General features: G+C 47.3%; 1 protein-coding gene across 5 annotated transcripts in view; it reads right to left on the reverse strand.

Moving 5' to 3' along the window:
* Positions 1–10,357, reverse strand: part of LOC122543525 (zinc finger protein 226-like) — a 49,952-nt gene that overhangs the window by 13,385 nt on the left and 26,210 nt on the right. Inside the window, exon 1 of one of the 5 annotated variants that reach the window (XM_043682320.1) lies at positions 3,492–3,509. The exons of 2 other annotated variants lie outside the window; for them this stretch is intronic. The gene's annotated coding sequence lies outside the window, so the exon portion shown is untranslated. Of the gene's footprint in view, positions 1–2,576; positions 3,323–3,491; positions 3,510–10,357 lie in introns of those variants that run through there. 2 more of the 5 variants (XM_043682318.1, XM_043682315.1) reach the window with 2 other exon arrangements.

Raw genomic sequence — 10,357 nt, forward strand, 5'->3', positions numbered from 1 at the left:
CGGATTTCACCAGTTTTCTCATTTCCCCTCCCCCCAGCCTGTCTCAGTCAAATCCATCAAATTCAGCACCGCCTTCCTAACCTGCAATCTTCTTCCCGACCTCTCCGCCCCCACCCCAGTCTGACCTATCACCCTCACCTTGACCTCTTTCCACCTATCACATTTCCGACGCCCCTCCGCCAAGTCCCTCCTCCCTATCTTTTATCTTAGCCTGCTGGACCAACTTTCCTCATTCCTGAAGAAGGGCTAATGCCCGAAACCTCGATTCTCCTGTTCCCTAGATGCTGCCTGAACTGCTGCGCTTTTCCAGCAACACATTTCCATCTCTGATCTCCAGCATCTGCAGACCTCACTTTCTCCTCTATATTCATGTACCCACCTAGATGTATTTTAAATAGTGTAACTTCACCAGTCTCCTCCACTTCCTTCGGCAGCTCACAACACCCTCTGTGTGAAAACATTGCCCCTCAGGTTCCTTTTAAATCCTTCCCCTCTCACCCCAAACCTATGCCCTCTCATTCTAGACTCGCCTAACCTGGGGAAAAGATCTCAGCTATGCACCCTATTCATGCCCATTACAAACTTGTATAAGGACATCCCTCAGCCTCCAACGCTCCAGGGAAAACAGCCCCAAGCCTAGTCGGCCTCTGCCTATTACTCAACCCCTCCAAATCTGGCAACTGCCTTGTAAATCTTTTCTGAACCCTTTCAAGTTTCATAACATCTTTCCTATTGCAGTGACACTAGAATTGCACACAATATTCCAAAAGTGGCCTAACCAAGGTCCTGTACAACTGCAAAGATCACCTCCCAACTCCAGTACTCAATGCACTGACCGATACAAGGAGGCATACCAAACCCGTCGACCTACAACTCCACTTTCAATGAACTATCAACCTACACTCCAAGGTCTCTTTGCTCGGCAACATTCCCCATTAACTGTGTAAGTCCTGCCTGGATTGCTTTACCAAAACGCAACACCTCCCAGATATCTAAATTAAACTCTATCTGCCACTCCTCGACCCATCAGCCCATCCGATCAATTCTAATCCATAGCGAACTTCGTTCCTCTCTCATTCCCTTCAAGCTGAAAATCTCCATCCCACACACACTCCCTCCATTCTCACTTTGCTGAACCTAATCCCTGCTGTACCTCACCCTGAATCGGCTGGTTCATGCTGATTAACAGGCCCACCCTCAACAGGGATCTAATTGATACATACAGAATACTGAACCATCTGGACAGAGCGGATGCTGGGAAGATGTATCCAGTGGTAGGAGAGACTAGGAGCCGAGGACACCATCTTTGAATAAAAGGGAGACTTTTAGAGCAGAGATAAGGAGAAGCTTCTTCCGCCAGAGAGTGGCGAATCGATGGAATTCATTGCCACAGAAGGCTGTGGAGGTCAGGACACTGAGTATATTTAAGACACAGGTTGATAGGTTCTTGAGTATCAAGATGGTTGAGGCTGATGATGAGAGGAAATGGTGGATGCAGGTAAAGTTATAACAGTTAAAAAACATTGGATAAGTACATGAATAGGAAAGATTGGAAGGATTATAGGCCAAACACAGGCAAATAGGACTAGTTTAATTTGAGAACGTAGTCAGCATGGACGAGTTGGACTAAAGGGTCTGTTTCTGTGCCGTATGACTATTTAACTGTTCTATACATGTAAAACCATTTTTTTAGATTAGATTACAGTGTGGAAACAGGCCCTTCGGCCCAACAAGTCCACACCGACCCGCCGAAGCGAAACCCACCCATACCCCTACATTTACCCCTTACCTAACACTACGGGCAATTTAGTATGGCCAATTCACCTGACCCTGCACATCTTTGGACTGTGGGAGGAAACCGGAGCACCCGGAGGAAACCCACGCAGACACGGGGAGAACGTCAGTCGCCTGTGGCGGGAATTGAACCCGGGTCTCTGGCGCTGTGAGGCAGCAGTGCTAACTACTGTGCCGCCCACCAATTTTCTTGCCTTCCTCATAACCATCCACTTCTTTGTTGTTCAAAAATCAGATTAACCCAGCCTTGAATATATTCAATGACCCCTTAACTGCAGGAAGGCACCTCCACTTCTGAACGCAATTCTTCTTGCTAATATACCACTTACCTTGCTCATTGTTTGCTAGAACTGGCAGTGACTGGTGTAGAAGGACGCTGAGGCTCCTTTGTACATCCACACATCATTCATGATGAAAGGCTCATGCCTAAAACGTCGACACACTCGCTCTTCTCAGATGTTGCCTGACCTGCTGCGCTTTTCCAGTGCCACACTTTTCGATTCTGATCTCCAGCATCTGCAGTCCTCACTTTCTCCACAACCCACTATATCACCAATAAACAATACACACTCCTTTCTGCAATTTCTCCCTTCACATTGTGGTACCACATTTGCCATGTGTTTGCCAACTTAAACAGAGACCTGGACCAACTTTTCCACAGTCTGTCCCCTCCCTGGATTCACTCCTTTTCCTTACAGTCGCTGCACATCAACAATCGAACCCCAGAATGAAACAAAAAGAAATGGAAAAAGGGGAGGCTGAGACAAGAGTGTTGTACTCACAGATGTTGGAGACAGGAACAACGTTGCAGTCTGGGGTGAAGCTTAATTTTCACTGAGTGAGAGAGGGGAGCAATAGTGGTTTCAGAAGCTCGTGCTCCAACTTCCGCATTCAGACAATAGGTGGACTCTGATTGGCAGGAGGACAGGACTCCTTCCGGTCCTCCAGAGCTTCCCATTGGTCCATCAAAAGAAATTCGCCCGCCCAGTCTGCCCACAGCGAGGAGCTTGCACAGTGCTTTGCTGACACCGGCGTGCATGCGCAATATGCCCTATGGCGATGTTACTGACATTTTAAGTGTACAAATGCCAACAGGAGAAATAAAGGCTGGAGTCACTTTTTGTTTTAACCCTGTGGCTCAACATTTTAATCCTTTTGCATTTTGTCTGTCTGGCTGCTCAACTGTGTATGCCTTTTCCCCAGGGTAGGGGAGTCGTGGGAGAAAGGAAAATCATGTTGCCTACAGAAACCATGTTTCTCCCTAGGGAAAAGATGGCTTACCCACAATGCCATTGGTGCCTCAAATTAGCTACACCCAGAAACGGACAGTAAACGAACCATTACCTCATCGGAGGAACATGTTATGTAAATGACCCGTGAATGTGATTCATTAACTCACATTGACATTGCACTTCCAGAAGCCCCGAAGGCTCTCTCTGCATCCCCAGGAATCCAGCCGACACAATAGTCCTGCAGACTAGATGTCACCAAGATACTCAATGTAGACAGGATATTCCTGATTACTTTATCAATGCCTTTAGACGAGCTCACTGCACATTGTTTAGTAGATTGATACTATTTAAGCATTGTTAGCCTGCTTTCAAAACTATTAAACTGTCAACTGGAATTAAAACAGTATGGTCTTACAATCGACTATCAATCTCTTGTTACCCTTTATGAACTGCATATGCTTGTACCTGGGTGGGGAGGTTGTGAATCATCAATGCAGAGCAGTCATTCTGTGCTGAGTGGTCGTTGACCTCTTCCACTACAGTATATAGTGAAATAAACAAACGTATCAATCAATTTCATAAGGTCTGCGTACAAGCTTTATTCATAATTGGACAATTCTCTGACAGGAGTCCCAAATTAGAGGGGCATAGGTTTTGGGTAAGAGGGGAAAGATTTAAAAGGGGCCTGAGGGGTAACTTTTTCATGCAGACAGTGGTACATGTATTGAACAAGCTGCAAAAGGAAGTGGTGGAGGCTGGCCAATGACAACAGTTAAAAGGCATCTAGATGGGTATATGAGTCAGAAAGGATATGTGCCAAGTGCTGGCAAATAGATCATTAGATTAATTAGGATATCTGGTTGGCATGGACCGAAGGGTTTGTTTCCCTGCTCTCCAACTCTTATTACTCTATTTCAACATAGTCTGAACCAATTTCACAAGACTAGGAATATGCCATTCACCCTTTGCAGTCTGTCCTGAGCCGTGGCCTACCTGCACATATTTCAAAGTCAAAGAATGTGGTGCGAGACAAGCACAGCCAGTCAGGCAGCATCGGAGGAGCAGGGGAAACAACGTTGCGCATTTCAATGCAAGTTTCAGAAAGACGTCTACAGCTTTAAAATTGAACGTGCTTTCAGACTTTAACGATGTTTCTGAATATATCATTTTAGCTCTTCTCAATTTTAAAGATCAGCCATTTCTTGCACACCCCTGTCACCCAGGTAGAATCATCGCCAACCATTCTCTCTGTCCCTCCTTAGAAGGGCTTAATACAGCGATCAAAGAGGGCTCGAGGCACGAGTAAGGACAGCTGGGGGGGGGGGGGAAGATAAGAGAGACAATGGACAAAGGGGCAGAGGGTAGGGAAGAGAGAGAAAATGGATAGAGAACATGGTTGGGGCATAAAGACAGACGTGGCAGGATGGAGGGGGGAAGAGAATGAGGGTGCAGAGAATGAGGGAGAAAGAATGGGCGTGCAGAGTGTGAGGGGAGAGAGAGAGAGAGAAAGACTGGGGGAGAGAAAGCAGGAGCAGAGGAACGGGGGGAGAGAGAGAATGGGGGTGCAGAGGGGCAGCGGGTGAGGGGAGAGACAACACAAATCCCACCTTCCCCAGGACCGGTGTTAGTCGCCCACAAACTGAAAACTACTCCTCCCATAGCAGACTTGGGACAATCATTTCTCGATATACACGTGGCTAAGGCAGTAGAATCATTTAATTCTTACGGGCCATTCAGCCCATCGAATTCACACCGACCTTCCGAACAGCATCCCACCCAGACCAACCCGCTTACCCTGGAGCTACCCATGGCTAATGCACCCTAACCTGCATATCCCTGGACACTTCAGCACGGCCGATCCGCCCTAAACTGTAGATCGTTGGACTGTGGGAGAAAACCCGGAGTTAACATACGCAGACACGAGGGTGAGAAGGTCCCAAAGTCGACACAGGCTGTCGCCCGAGGCTGGAATTTAACCTGGGTCCCTTACACTGTGAGGCACCAGTGCTAACCACTGAATCACCATGCCACCCAAACATTTGAGGTTCTGCTTTGTAGCTTCTAATTTCTCATGCCCCCTCAGCAGAGGCTCTCTCCTCCTGACCCTGTCCACGGACCACACCCACTGCAACCATCCTTTCCCACTTCTCCTGCTCTGAGCACATCGGTTCCCGAATCCTGGCGGCAGATAGACACCGACTACAGAGCAGCTGCCAACTGCAGAGAACGGAGACAATTCCTGTTACTATTCTGTTCCTTACCCACCACCTCCCCCTCCTCAAAACTGTTCTTACTTCGAACACCCACCCAGTTGCAGCCCTCTCTCAGATCCCTTTTACCTCCCTGACTCATGCTCACACCCTCCTGACCCTGTCCACGGACCCAATCAGAAGGCTCTGTGCGTTAAGGGGAATGACCATCTCCCAGAATAAACTGTCCAGGTAACTTTCCCCCTTTCTCCCCAGTCTGGCTTCCAACTCTATCTCTCGGAGCCGAAAGTCCTGAAGCATGTGTTTGCGCTGGATCACAGCATCCAGAGCCTCCCACTTTCTGCAAATCGAAAGACAAGTCCCACCCTGCCCTTTCCAATGTGTGTTGTGTTAACTGCTTCATCATTTCTCGTGGCCGAGTAGAGGCTGATAGGCAAGTTCAGAACGCATGAGGATGACCTCAACTGGGACCTTGGGTTCATGGCACACTACAGGTGACCCCAAGGCACTACACATTCACGCAGACCCTCTCTCACACACATGCTCTGTCTCAGATACACGCATACTCTCCCCACACTCATACCTACACACCCCCTCTCACAGGCTTATACCTAATCACACACACACACTTTATCAAGCATGCACAGACGTAAACACATTCCCTGCTGTGTGTGATGCACAGACGTAAACACATTCCCTGCCCCTTTCTCCCCAGTCTGGCTTCCAACTCTATCTCTCGGAGCCGAAAGTCCTGAAGCATGTGTTTGCGCTGGATCACAGCATCCAGAGCCTCCCACTTTCTGCAAATCGAAAGACAAGTCCCACCCTGCCCTTTCCAATGTGTGTTGTGTTAACTGCTTCATCATTTCTCGTGGCCGAGTAGAGGCTGATAGGCAAGTTCAGAACGCATGAGGATGACCTCAACTGGGACCTTGGGTACATGGCACACTACAGGTGACCCCAAGGCACTACACATTCACGCAGACCCTCTCTCACACACATGCTCTATCTCAGATACACGCATACTCTCCCCACACTCATACCTACACACACCCTCTCACAGGCTTATACCTAATCACACACACACACTTTATCAAGCATGCACAGACGTAAACACATTCCCTGCTGTGTGTGTAAGAAATGATTTGCCCATTCAAAAAAAAAACCTTCTGAAACACCAGCGAATACACACTGAGGTTGTTACCTGCTCCCTCTGTGGGAAAGGATTTACTCGGTCATCTTACACTGTGAGACACCAGCAAGTTCACATCTGACTGCAGGCAGCTGTGTGTTGCTGCTGCTGCTGCTGCGATTCTCAATAAAATCCTGATGGATCCAACCCTTCCCCTTCCCCCACCCCCATCCCCCCCAACCAAGCAGGACGAGGAAGCAGATGCAGTGGAACAGGGAAATGTGATGCTTGTGATATCACATGGGTAGGCTAGCAGAAGGTGACTTTGTATTACTTTACTTATCAGAGAAAGAGAAAATCTGACTTTGATTAGTCACTTTTTAATTCATTCTTTCAAAGTGCGTCCCATTTCAGGCAGAGCTGGGTACACACAAACACATAGGCACAAAATCAGATTCACAAACAGCCATAAAGAGACTTTCAATCACATGCCTCGGGGACAATATGTGCCTTTGCAGACAGAGTTTGTCATTCATACACAGACACTCTCAAACTTGCCTCCAAGATAAATTGTGTCCCATTGCTTGCAGAGCTGGTCACACTAATACAGAAAAAACAGACTTTAACACAGAGACAGAGGCACAATACAGAATGAGACACAGATTCACTGACTCAAAGTTTGGGAGAAGATTTATAGCTCCGGTGCTCGTTGTTGTGGTTCTGTTCGCCGAGCTGGGAATTTGTGTTGCAGACGTTTCGACCCCTGTCTAGGTGACATCCTCAGTGCTTGGGAGCCTCCTGTGAAGCGCTTCTGTGATGTTTCCTCCGGCATTTATAGTGGTTTGTCTCTGCCGCTTCCGGTTGTCAGTTCCAGCTGTCCACTGCAGTGGTCGGTATATTGGGTCCAGGTCGATGTGCTTATTGATTGAATTCCTCTAGGAATTCCCTGGCTGTTCTCTGTTTGGCTTGTCCTATAATAGTAGTACCCATGAACGTCAACTAGCCACGAAACAACAGGATCAGCTATCCTTAGTAGCCAAACACTCAGATGACAAGCAACATGAGTTCGATTGGGATAACACTACTATTATAGGACAAGCCAAACAGAGAACAGCCAGGGAATTCCTAGAGGCATGGCACTCATCCACTGATTCAATCAATAAGACATCGACCTGGATCCAATATGGTAAAAACAATGACTGCAGATGCTGGAAACCAGATTCTGGATTAGTGGTTGCTGTGCTCTTCCAGCACCACTAATCCAGAATCTGGATCCAATATACCGACCACTGCAGCGGACAGCTGGAACTGACAACCGGAAGCGGCAGAGACAAACCACTATAAATGCCGGAGGAAAGATCACAGAAGCGCTTCACAGGAGGCTCCCAAGCACTGAGGATGTCCCCTAGACAGGGTACGAAACGTCTGCAACACAAATTCCCAGCTAGGAGAATAGAACCACAACAGATTCACTGACTTTTACAAACTTTTACAATTGCTTTCCCAAAAAACAGCATCTCACATTTATCTGAATTAAACTCCATCTGCCACTTCTCAGCCCATTGGCCCATCTGATCAAGATCCCGTTGTAATCTGAGCTAACCTTCTTTGCTGTCCACTACACCTCCAATTTTGCTGTCATCTGCAAACTTACTAACTGTACCTCTTATGCTCCCATCCAAATCATTTAAATAAATGAGGAAAAGACGATGTCCCTCCATATATGATCAGAATTGCTCTGTTTAATAAGCTCATATTACTTTGTACAATAGATTAGATTCCCTACAGTGTGGAAACAGGCCCTTCGGCCCAACCAGTCCACACCGACCCTCCGAAGAGCAACCCACCCAGACCCATTTCCCTCTGACTAATGCACCTAACACTATGGGCAATTTAGCATGGCCAATTCCCCTAACCCGCACATCTTTGGACTGTGGGAAGAAACTGGAGGAAACCCACGCAGACACAGGGAGAACGTGCAAACTCATCACAGATAGTCACCCAAGGCTGTGATTGAACCTGGGACCCTGGTGCTATGAGGCACCAGTGCTAACCACTGAGCCACCGTGCCACCCATAAGTCGGTGTAATCCCCATTTGTAAACTAAATTGAATCAGTTGCAGAATTCTCAAAAAATCATTAAAAGTAAACTTGCTGACTTGTTCATTTCAGTCCAACTCACATGTTTAATTGACTTGTGTGAAAATCTTGTGTGACCTTATGAAATAAATTTGCTAGGAGAAAGTGAGGACAGCAGATGCTGGAGATCAGAGTCGAGAGCATGTTGCTGTAAAAGCACAGCAGGTCAGGAGCATCCGAGGAGCAGGAGCATCGACGTTTCGTGCAGAAGCCATTCATCAGGAATGAGGCTTGTGGGCCGGGGCCTGAGAGATACTGGATGCAGAAGCCAGTGTTCTCTTGTCTAAATGAACATGTGTTGTGGCTGTTGCCGATTTAAAACTGCAGCTTTGTCTCTGTGTGTGTTTTAAGTCTGGAGCCAGTGTGTGAGGTGATGAGGTCGGTAGAGGAGGGGGGTGGGGGAGACAGACACACAGTTTGGACTTAATTATTGAGCTACTACTTTCCCTCACACCTCCTCCCTGCCTACTCTCAGCTCACTAAGATGTCTCTTGCAGTGCTCCATACCTGGTGGAGGTATGCCCTAGGTAGAAGGATGGGATGAGATTTGGGCACAGAGGGATCTTTAACTGATAGACCTGAAGGCATTTAAAATAGGTCCTGACAGCTTCCTCTGTCATGTGGATGGAGCAGGAGGTGAGTATCAGAGGGTTTCTGTCTGTCTGTGTGTGTATGTGTGTGAGTACAATTGGAATCCCAGTGGCAGTTTTGTTCGATTAACCACCCTCCATCACCCCCATCCCTCCCTGAACCATCTAGACTGAAGCAGACTCCAGGACCAGGGCCTGTCCCTCATGGGTGAGAGGGAGTGTGTGAAACCATAGAGAAAGCTGGAACCCACTGGAATAGTATCCCATCCTCAGTCTCTCCATGTCTTTCCTTAACTTCTGTCTGTTTCTCTCAGATTCTCTCTGACTCTTCTTTCCCCTTTTCTCACTCTGTCTCTCTCCTTCTTTTCCACCTCCAACGGTCTGTTCGGTTATGTGAAGTTTGCATCACATATTGACAGGGTGGTTAAAAAGACATTCAGCACACTTGCCTCATTGCTCAGTCCTTTGCATATAGGAGTTGGGACGTTACGTTGAGGTTGCATGGGACATTGGTGAGGCCTCTTCTGGAGGATTGTGTCCAGTTCTAGTCACCAATGTAATGGAAAGGATATTATTAAGCTGGGGAAAGTTCCAAAAAGATTTACTCAGATGTTGCTGGTTATGGAGGATTGGGGTTATAAGGAGGGGTAGAATAGGCCCAGATTTATTTATTGGAGTGTAGGAGATTGAGAGGTGACCTTAGAGGTTATAAAATCATGAGAGGAATGGGTCAAGTTAATGGTGTATTTTCCCGAGGATAGAAGATTCCAAGACTAGGGGTTCCATTTTTAAAGTGAGAGGGAAGAGATATTAGAAAGACAAGAGAGGCTTTTTTTTTAAACAGAGAGTGGTTTGCAAATGCAATGAACTTCCTGAGGAAGTGGTTGATAAATGCTGGCCAGTGACAACATTTAAAAGATGTCAATAATTACATGAATAGGAAAGGTCTGGAGTGATATAGGCCAAGAGCAGGCAAGTGGAACTAATTGAGTTTGGGATTATGTTTGGCATAGTAGAAAGTGAGGACTGCAGATGCTGGAGATCAGAGCTTAAAAATGTGTCACTGGAAAAGCGCAGCAGGTCAGGCAGCATCCAAGGAACAGGAGAATCGACGTTTCGGGCATAAGCCCTTCTTCAGGAATGAGGAGGGTGTGCCAAGCAGGCCAAGATAAAAGGTAGGGAGGAGGGACCTGGGGGAGGGGCGGTGGGAATACGATAGGTGGAAGGAGGTTAAGGTGAGGGTGATAGGCCGGAGAGGGG

Source organism: Chiloscyllium plagiosum, chromosome 44 (genome assembly GCF_004010195.1).
Source record: "Chiloscyllium plagiosum isolate BGI_BamShark_2017 chromosome 44, ASM401019v2, whole genome shotgun sequence".
NCBI classification, from domain to species: Eukaryota; Metazoa; Chordata; class Chondrichthyes; order Orectolobiformes; family Hemiscylliidae; genus Chiloscyllium; species Chiloscyllium plagiosum.